Genomic DNA, 10,469 nt, shown 5'->3' on the forward strand with positions numbered 1-10,469 from the left:
GCAATTAGGAAATAACACTTACTACCCAGGAACAAAAATTGTGTTACATAGTGTAATTGATCTTTTTAAGAGTAAACCTGTAATTTATGTGCAATCATGTACCTCCCTTTCTTTTATATAAAGACATATTTTTAAATTATATCTGTTTTGTGTATTGTTTGAACCTTTACTCTCCTGAGAACCGAACCTTCCCCGGTTAAAAAAAGGTGGTGGCAGCGAATTACGTTACTGAAATCCAGTTGGCGCTAAAGGCAGGTTTGCTACAAAACTTTTTAAAAGTGATTCTATTCAATGTAATGTTAAACTGCAGTGACAGTGTGATCTTACTGCAGTGTGCTGTTAAACTGCAGTTCCAATGTGCCTATTGTTGGACCTGCAGTTTATTGTTAAAATCCATTTAACATAAATGAAGGTCCGGTCCAGACCATAAAGCGTTGCTGAAAGTAGTCAGACTGCATCCAGTTGTTGATTTCTTCAACTCATAATTCAAACCGGAGACTAGTTGCTATTGTGGTTACTGTGTTAACACTGACAGCAAATACTATTCCTGTCCGTGTACCTGGACTCCCAGGGCCCTCTGGTGGTCCTTTAAGGAAAGTACACCTGCAGCAACTTGGGGTGATATGCAAGACAGCGCTCCCTAGTGGTCATTATGGGAATGAGGACCCATTCTTCGACCCTGGGTTTCCACTAGGCTAAGAGAGGTCATCTCTACAGAGTAGAGAAAAACTCAAAATGAACACAAAGATACATAACTTGCACTTATCTGCTCCCTATTTTACTGCACTTAATCCTGTACTTTAGAGTACTGTACAGTAAATCTTCCACTAGTGTTATTCAATCTGTAGTATTTTGCATTTAATCGTATCCTGATGTAACTATCACTGACACTTATCTGCTCTGATATTGATTCGTATTTTGTAATGTACTTGTACTTACTAGAACTTAAGTCATTGTATTTTAGCTTGCTCTTAATTGTATTAATACTTGTACTGTGATTCTTGAAATTTATATTTTGTTTACGACTAAGTCGCCCTGGATAAGGGTGTCTGCTAACAAATTAATATGTGACCTTAAAGTGGCATAGTCTGCTTCAGGAGGCGCTTTATAAAGGTCGTGCTGTAACCCTTTCAAGACCAGTCGCTTATTTATTTAAACCTGCAGACAATGTCTGCAACTGCTGGTGAGCTGGTGATCAGCTATGACTTGGGAACTGTTACAAAGTGAACAGCAAATAGATTCATTTAGGAGTGTAGACAACAAACAGCTGATATAGATCCATTCAACCAGCCCCCAGTCTCCTGAACCACACTGTATAGAAAGGGATCCATCGCTATAGACCAGTCTCTGTTCAGCCCCTGTGCTGCCCATCACCCAGTCTCCTGAACCACACTGTATAGAAAGGGATCCATCGCTATAGAGCAGTCTCTGTTCAGTCCCTGTGCTGCCCATCACCCAGTCTCCTGAACCACACTGTATAGAAAGGGATCCATCGCTATAGACCAGTCTCTGTTCAGCCCCTGTGCTGCCCATCACCCAGTCTCCTGAACCACACTGTATAGAAAGGGATCCATCGCTATAGAGCAGTCCCTGTTCAGCCCCTGTGCTGCTCAGCACCCAGTCTCCTGAACCACACTGTATAGAAAGGGATCCATCGCTATAGAGCAGTCTCTGTTCAGCCCCTGTGCTGCCCATCACCCAGTCTCCTGAACCACACTGTATAGAAAGGGATCCATCGCTATAGAGCAGCCTTGTCAGGGGACTGCAGTCTCTGTGAAAATAGTAATAATAATAAAAAAGATGCCATAGATTGAGATTGAAACTTTATTGAAATAAATCAGCAAAAATACATTCAGAAATACAGAGTAGTAGAGTATCGTTGTGATGCACAACCCTTCATACAATACAATGACATGAATCGCACATATTCTTTGGTACAGCTCGTGTGATTTCTATGTGTTTGCATGAGAGGAACATGTTTCATGAATGCATGGATCTGGGTCCCCTCCCCTGCTCCCCATACACTATAATGGGAAATAAAACTGAGTCAGTGACCCTGTTATTTTTATGTTTTTTACAGTAATGTAAATTAAATATCAGAAAAAATAAGACATTTCCATTGAAATCATAAGCTGTAGCAAACCACCCTACTCATAGCCTTAATGACTTCACCCCATGTTGCATTGCACCCTGCAGACTGCACATATATTTCTGTGTGATAATGCAGACCTATTTAAAGACCATAGGGGGCGCCACAGTGCTAGTATATGCTGCAGCTTCACTTGGATTGCGACAGGCTCCAGTCCTGGAGGGCTTTTCCTCCAGGTAGAAACGCAGCCATGGTTGGAACGCAGACCTGGACTGGAAGAGACCAGCTTGCTGAGCTGCACTAGGACAACTCGTCTCACTTACCCAGACAGAGACTCAGAGTGACCCAGGCTAGAGCTGCCCATGTCATTGCACTGGAGGATCATGTGAAAAAGAGAACTGTCCTTCATCTGCCATCTACCTTAGCCCTGTCCTCCTGATAAGCAATTCAACACCTGTATCCTGGCTGCTGTTTGTAATGTACTGCAGCATCAAGACCTTCCAGGTGATTGTATAATTATACAGGAGCTTGCTCCCTTCCTCCCTCAGTAAATGTGTTTGTGGTGCCCTCTATAGGATTTAATAGTACACTGCAAATTGTACATTCATTCTGTGAATCCATGCTCTGCCATGCCATGGGGAAGAGGCCTATTACTCTGTTACCACTCTGAATATATTCTTTACAAGCTAAAAGAAACTTGCACCAGTAACTAATGTAACCTCTATTAGAATCATTTACTACATTAAAACACACACACCTCACCTTAATATAAATATGTGCTGCACCAGTAAATAATTGAACATATATTTAAATTATCATTAAACTAAAACACACACCCCCCATCACCTTAATATAAATATGTGCTGCACCAGTAAATAATTGAACATATATTTAAATTATCATTAAATTAAAAACACACACCCCATCACCTTAATATAAACATGTGCTGCACCAGTAAATAATTGAATATATTTAGGGCTTCTGTTTTTCGGGTTTTATTAATTGTATTTTTCGGTGCTAATTTTTAGCTATTCGAGTTTTATGTTAATCGTTTTTTTTTCGGGGCTTTCGTTTTTGATATTCTGTATGAAATTAGTGTTTTTGGTTACTTTCCAAAATGCTTTTTTGTGTGTGTGTGACAATATGTATAGCAGTAACTCGACAGCACTTGCACACTTAAGTTGTACCTTCTTTCCTTTGCTGTCTTCCACAACGAAATCCCTGAGGTCACATCAACATTCTTCTGGGGTTTGTGTGTAGGAATTTATGTACATTGTCACAATTCAGTTTTAAATCCTCCGTATCTTAACTGTAATACAGCTTGAAATCCCGCTAACAAGCTTCCATCCTGAGTGTAATCTCGTTTTAAATCTCGCCAGCGGAGTCTCCAATAGAAATGTAGGAATGTGCTGTCACTCAGTAGTTGGGGTGGGTTTAAAGTATTCAGAACGAATCAATGATAGACACAAGTCAGGAAGGCAGGACATTGCCCAGCAGCCCTGTGAAATGTATTCACAGGGTTTGATTTTTTTAAATGTGAAAAGGGTACAGTCAACATGCATAGATTAACCATTTCCACAGTTTTTCTGGTGTTTATTGTCTGTTAACCGATTAAATCTTTTTGTATCAGGGGTTAAAACTGAAAATCCGAAGCCCTGAATATATATTTAAATTATCATTACATTAAAACACACACTCACTATCAACTTACTATAAATGTGCAGCACCAGTAAATAATTGAATATATATTTAAATTATCATAAAATTAAAAAAAAAAAAAAACACCAGTAGATAATGTCAGATGAATATTAACCAGCAGAAAATTGAGTGCGAACAGCCAATCAGCTTCCAGATCTAGCGGGCTTCCGGAATGTTGCAACGTTGAAGTGCTCAGCTGTGAATTACATTTTAAATCAATCTGTGGATAAATACCAGCTTTCTCCCTTAACCCTCTAATCTACAACTAATCTGATAACATAAAAAACTACTTAAACACACTTTCTGACGTTGGTCTAGAGACAAGCAAAATCATGTGTGTGACAGGACAGCGTAATGAAGGCTCAATTCACAGAAAATCAACAGGAAAGACACGACTGGTCCACAATTCTGTCATCAGCTGGATCCAAACAACACCCTCCATCAAAACCAGCCAGTTAAACTGCCAACCCTGCTTCAGTTCTTTCCACAGCAGCCAATCCACTCCCTGCCAGCTTGAATGACGCCCCGCCTCTAACAAGTTTTGAGTCTGCCTCAATACTACACAGACTATTCAACAAGCCTACAGTTAATTTATCTGGCAATGTCATAATAATAATAATGATAATAACGGTTTTATCTACGCGCATGTCATTTTTCTATTCTAATTATGTTAGGGACTATCTTCCTCAGCGGAAGGTTATCTGCCGAAATATCAGAAGTTCAACGTAAATATAGGTTTTAAAGTTGTTGTTTTTTTTTTAAGAGAAAATAAAGAATTAAATCATGTTTTAATAGTGATAGAGCCCTCTTGATGTGGGCTGTACCGTGTGGTAGATGACCTTGACTTTCATTAGCACCCTCAGCTCAGGACTCAAAACTCCAGATGCAGTCATCTACCACACGGCAGAGCCCGCATCGACGGCTCTATCGCTGAAAGCCCTCGCTTGTCATTGTGGGTGCTGGTATCTCACGGCTCGAAGTACTTCTCCTTCTCCTCCTCCTCCTCCTCTTCCTCCTTGTGGAATATCTCTCCGTCTTGTCTTCTCCAGCGCAGATTAACACCGTCCATTGGAAAGTTCTTGGAGAGGTGCTCCCGGATCTGAAACAGCAACACAAGAAACACAGTGTTATCAAGGAGCACCACATCTCTCTGTGTATCTATCAGGGAAAAGAGAGGAAACTAGAAGGAACTAAAGGGAAGCAAAGTCAACGTGAGATTAGCTCATCAGTGTCACACGAAGCCCAGTACACAGGAAGCAGTGTCAGTTTGGATTTCTGAAAGGGAGTGTCACCTACCTGCTCTAAAATGGCTTCGTACACTTTGGGGTCCTCAAGATTCACTCCTTTGGGTACATTTAGTTTGACCCTTGCTGTTGCCATGTTATCTGTGCAGACAAACAGAAGAGTTCACACAGCCATTAAATAAACCCCATGTCAAACAATAAGACCCCACGTAGTCTGTAATGTGCAGCACAGAATGGGAGCAGCGTTCCATCAAAGCTTTTTAGATTCTGAGAAATTTGCAGTTGACTGAGAAAGGATCCATTATCAGTGGGACACCGTCGGCCATGCACTAACCCTTTGAATGTATTCATTTTGTTGCATTATACACTTTTGAAACAATATTCCAAACAAGTATCTCAACAATTTGCTTTAAAATTAAACAAGACGTTTATTGTGGCTCTGCCTCAGTTTCTGATTCATGCTCCGATTATAAATATAAAATACATGTAGATCTCAGTGTTCAGCATAGTGAATGCAGTGTCTTAGACCTCCATTTTCAGCATAGTGAATGCAATGTCTTAGATCTCAGTGTTCAGCAGAGTGAATGCAGTGTTTTAGATCTCAGTGTTCAGCATAGTGAATGCAGTGTCTTAGATCTCAGTTTTCAGCATACTGAATGCAGTGTCTTAGACCTCAGTTTTCAGCTGAGTGAATGCAGTGTCTTAGATCTCAGTTTTCAGCATACTGAATGCAGTGTCTTAGATCTCAGTTTTCAGTATAGTGAATGCATGCTTTGCCATTGTTGCTGTCTTATTAGCTTTCTTGTTCTCTCTACATGTTTATGACTGGCAATATGATCTTTTAATGGTACTGACTCATGCATGATCAACGGCAGCAAAACTTGAACAATAGTGTCCCACCTTCCTCATAGAGATAATCAGATTTTGTTTTAGCTGTCTTTTACTGAAGCATTGCTTTTTGTTCTTCGTTGGTGCAGCTGTCATGTTGAGTTTCAACAGAGACACGCGAGTGAAGTCACCTAAACTCAACTTGCAAACAAATGCACGTGGTATGTCGTCTTCAATCACTACACTGAACACTTACCTGTGTATTTTCAACTCTAATATTGAGATTACATTTTTACCAGTTTCTAAACGCTTGATATGATGATATTTCTGAAATGTTTGATTTTTAAAAGGAAATAAAACAAAACCCGTGAAAGTGTGGTCCAGTGGTTAAAGAAACAGGCTTGTAACCATGAGGTCCCGGGTTCAAATCCCACCTCAACCACTGACTCATTGTGTGACCCTGAGCAAGTCACTTCACCTCCTTGTGCTCTGTCTTTCGGGTGAGACGTAATTGTAAGTGACTCTGCAGCTGATGCATTGTTCACACACCCTAGTCTCTGTAAGTCGCCTTGGATAAAGGCGTCTGCTAAATAAACAAATAATAATAATAATGAGTATTGTGATTTGTATTTATGTTTATTTATGTTGACTATTTATACTTCTAAATAATGCAGTAAGATTGTGCTTCAAAAACGTTTTCAATTATATGACGAGTTCAAAACTGAGACGTTCCTAAGCAGCACCGGGCAGCCCTCTCCCTAGAGGCTGAATCTCCAGCCGCCTGCTTCGCCCGTCCTGCACTACTGGATTCACTGCAGCCCGAGCGAGCTCTGTACTAATGTGATGTGCATTTTAACAGGGAAATCAGAGAATCACCTGCAGACACACGGAAATGTGCTTATGTTAATGCTTTGCACGAAATGCTCTCAAAATGAAATGCTGGAGTCTCGAGTGAGGTTGATATTTGATCAATTGTAAAAGTTAATAAACTGTGTGGAAAGTTGTTGCCAGTTATTGTGAAAAATGTGCGCATTTTACCCTTAGAGGGAAATCTGAATGTGAGTTAAGTGCAGGGCTCAGGTGGCATGCTGGTACCTAGAACACAAGAAGCAGACGTGTAGAGGTAGACTTTCAGAGATGAACTCTTGTGTTTAGATGTTTAGATGAGTGTCTAATGTTAGGGCAGTTTTCAACAGTATAAACAGGGTTACCTGTAGACAGATTATTTGTACTGGACAATATAATGTAACTCTATATACTAGGATTCCAAACCGAAAGACAACCATCTGCTCTCCTAGTGTTGTTGCTGAATAGTTGCACACAGCTCTCCCACAGCTTATATAGTTCTAGTGGATCACATGACACGTGAGGTGGGCTGTTAATCACACTGAACAGACTGCCATCTTCAAACTGCACTTACCTTGAGAGAGCGGAGTGGAAGGGGGCCTCGTGGATTCTGCTTCTTTAAAAAGAAAGAGAGAAAAAAGAAAGTTTATAACAAAGCCAGATTCCTGCAGTGGTTCTGAATCCACTGAAGTGATTACACTGCATACCTTGAGAGACCGGAGTGGAAGGGGGGCTTGTGGGGTCTGAATCTGTAAAGAAAACACACAACAAGATGATTTAGTGTTTCCTGTTTCCTGTTTCAAGTGTATTGTTCAAATGCATTTAAATTAAACTATGTCTATGCTGCTGTCTCTACCAGGACAATAAATAAATACTAATACAATTAAACAATAAGTCATTTATTACAAAGCCACATTCAAACTGAGCTAGTGCACTCCATACCATTAGAGGCTGGTGATGAGAGAAGGCTTGAGAGGTTTGGATTTGCACAAGTAAAAAATACATCAGTTTTCAGCATAGAGAACGCAGTGTCTTAGACCTCAGTTTTCAGCATAGTGAATGCAGTGTCTTAGATCTCAGTTTTCAGCATAGTGAATGCAGTGTCTTAGATCTCAGTTTCTAGCACAGAGAACGCAGTGTATAGATCTCAGTTTTTAGCAGAGTGAATGCAGTGTCTAATACCTCAGTGTTCAGCATAGTGAATGCAGTGTCTTAGACCTCAGTTTTCAGCAGAGTGAATGCAGTGTCTTAGATCTCAGATTTCAGCAGAGTGAATGCAGTGTCTTAGATCTCAGTTTTCAGCATAGTGAATGCATGCTTTGCCATTGTTGCCGTCTTATTTGCTTTCTTGTTCTCTCTACATGTTTATGACTGGCAATATGATCTTTTAATGGTACTGACTCATGCATGATCAACGGCAGCAAAACTTGAACAATAGTGTCCCACCATCCTCATAGAGATAATCAGATTTTGTTTTAGCTGTCTTTTACTGAAGCATTGCTTTTTTTTCTTCGTTGGTGCAGCTGTCATGTTGAGTTTCAACAGAGACACGCGAGTGAAGTCACCTAAACTCAACTTGCAAACAAATGCACGTGGTATGTCGTCTTCAACCACTACACTGAACACTTACCTGTGTATTTTCAACTCTAATATTGAGATTACATTTTTACCAGTTTCTAAACGCTTGATATGATGATATTTCTGAAATGTTTGTTTTTTAAAAGGAAATAAAACAAAACTCGTGAAAGTGTGGTCCAGTGGTTAAAGAAACAGGCTTGTAACCATGAGGTCCCGGGTTCAAATCCCACCTCAACCACTGACTCATTGTGTGACCCTGAGCAAGTCACTTAACCTCCTTGTGCTCTGTCTTTCGGGTGAGACGTAATTGTAAGTGACTCTGCAGCTGATGCATTGTTCACACACCCTAGTCTCTGTAAGTCGCCTTGGATAAAGACGTCTGCTAAATAAACAAATAATAATAACATGAGTATTGTGATTTGTATTTATGTTTATTTATGTTGGCTATTTATACTTCTAAATAATGCAGTAAGATTGTGCTTCAAAAACATTTTCAATTATATGACGAGTTCAAAACTGAGACGTTCCTAAGCAGCACCTGGCAGCCCTCTCCATAGAGGGAGAATCACCAGACGCCTGCTTCGCCCGTCCTGTACTACTGGACTCACAGTCAGCTCTGCACAAACGTGACGTGCAGTTTAACAAAGAAATCAGAGAATCATCTGCAAGACACACGCACATATGCTTATGTTAATGCTTTGCATGAATGCTCTCATAATGACATATGGTTGATATTTGATAACTTGCAAAAGTTACTAAACTGAGTGGAAGGATATTGCCAGTTATTGTGAAAAATGTGCGTATTTTACTCTTAGAGGGAACGCTGAATGTGAGTTAAGTGCAGGGCTCAGGTGGGGTGCTGGTACCTAGAACACAAGAAGCAGACGTGTAGAGGTAGATTTTCACAGATCAACTCTTGTGTTTAGATGCTTACATGAGTGTCTAATATTGGGGCAATTTTCAGCAGTATTCAACATGTTTCCATCAGGCACCATTTGGATGCTTGCATGCTGGTTTATTCCTCATTACCATTCCCATGTGTTGATTTCAATACACTGACACGTCTACAGTGAGTGGTTTAGATGCCCTGAGTTGCACTGCAGGGACCTGGTGTCAGTCAGGAAGTTGCCTCACGCTAGGTTCAGCTTTCACATTATTTTTGCACACAAATCTCACATGGCTTCAATAGGTCTAGTGGTTCACATGACACATGAGAGCCATTCTACTGTGGTTAGTGAATCACACTAAAGTGATTACATTGCATACCTTGAGAGACCGGAGTAGAAGGGGGCCTCGTGGATTCTCCTTCTGTAACAAGAGAGAAAAAAGAAAGTTTATAACAAAGCCAGATTCCTGCAGTGGTTCTGAATCCTCTGAAGTGATTACACTGCATACCTTGAGAGACCGGAGTGGAAGAGGGGCTCGAGGATTCTCCTTCTGTAACAAGAGAGAAAAAATAAAGTTTATAACAAAGCCAGATTCCTGCAGTGGTTCTGAATTCACTGAAGTGATTACACTGCATACCTTGAGAGACCGGAGTGGAAGGGGGGCTTGTGGGGTCTGAACCTGTAAAGAAAACACACAACAACAAGATTTAGTGTTTCCTAAAATAAAATAAATAGACAATATGAATTTAGAACAAGATTTAGGAGTAGATGTACTAAAGTGATGCGCCTGTCACAATAGAAGCAAACCACAATACTACTACTAATAATAATAAGAAAAAGCTGAAATCATTTAGTTTCAATTTAAAATAATCTTTTATAGCGAGGGGCTACTGTGTGATTATGAAAAGCTTTTTGGGGGTGAAGGTGGGGCCCACTATAGAATCTGATGGGATTCAAAGTTTGTAGTATTAGAACAGCTAAAATTAGACAATTATTATTATTATTAATTTCTTAGCAGACGCCCTTATCCAGGGTGACTTACAATTGTTACAAGATATCACATTATTTTACATACAAGTACCCATTTATACAGTTGGATTTATACTGGAGCAATCTAGGTAAAGTACCTTGCTCAAGGGTACAACAGCAGTGTCCGCCATCGGGGATTGAACCCACGACCGTCCGGTCAAGAGTCCAGAGCCCTAACCACTACTCCACACTGCTGCCCTATGCAATGCAACATAAAGAATAATAAAAGAAAGTAAATGGATAAATAGACTGAACACGATGATGCCAGCG

At 40.2% G+C, this 10,469-nt stretch overlaps 1 long non-coding RNA gene across 1 annotated transcript; it reads right to left on the reverse strand.

The window, feature by feature from the left end:
• Positions 1 to 1,810: 1,810 nt before the first annotated feature.
• LOC117404915 (uncharacterized) lies at positions 1,811 to 9,834 on the reverse strand. The gene is made up of 7 exons (XR_009311440.1): positions 9,808 to 9,834; positions 9,679 to 9,720; positions 9,550 to 9,591; positions 7,413 to 7,454; positions 7,280 to 7,321; positions 5,084 to 5,172; positions 1,811 to 4,886 (listed from the first exon to the last, which is right to left on the reverse strand). It is a non-coding gene; the product is annotated as an uncharacterized LOC117404915 (long non-coding RNA).
• Positions 9,835 to 10,469: the final 635 nt, after the last annotated feature.

Source organism: Acipenser ruthenus, chromosome 42 (assembly GCF_902713425.1).
Source record: "Acipenser ruthenus chromosome 42, fAciRut3.2 maternal haplotype, whole genome shotgun sequence".
In the NCBI taxonomy this organism is placed as follows: Eukaryota; Metazoa; Chordata; class Actinopteri; order Acipenseriformes; family Acipenseridae; genus Acipenser; species Acipenser ruthenus.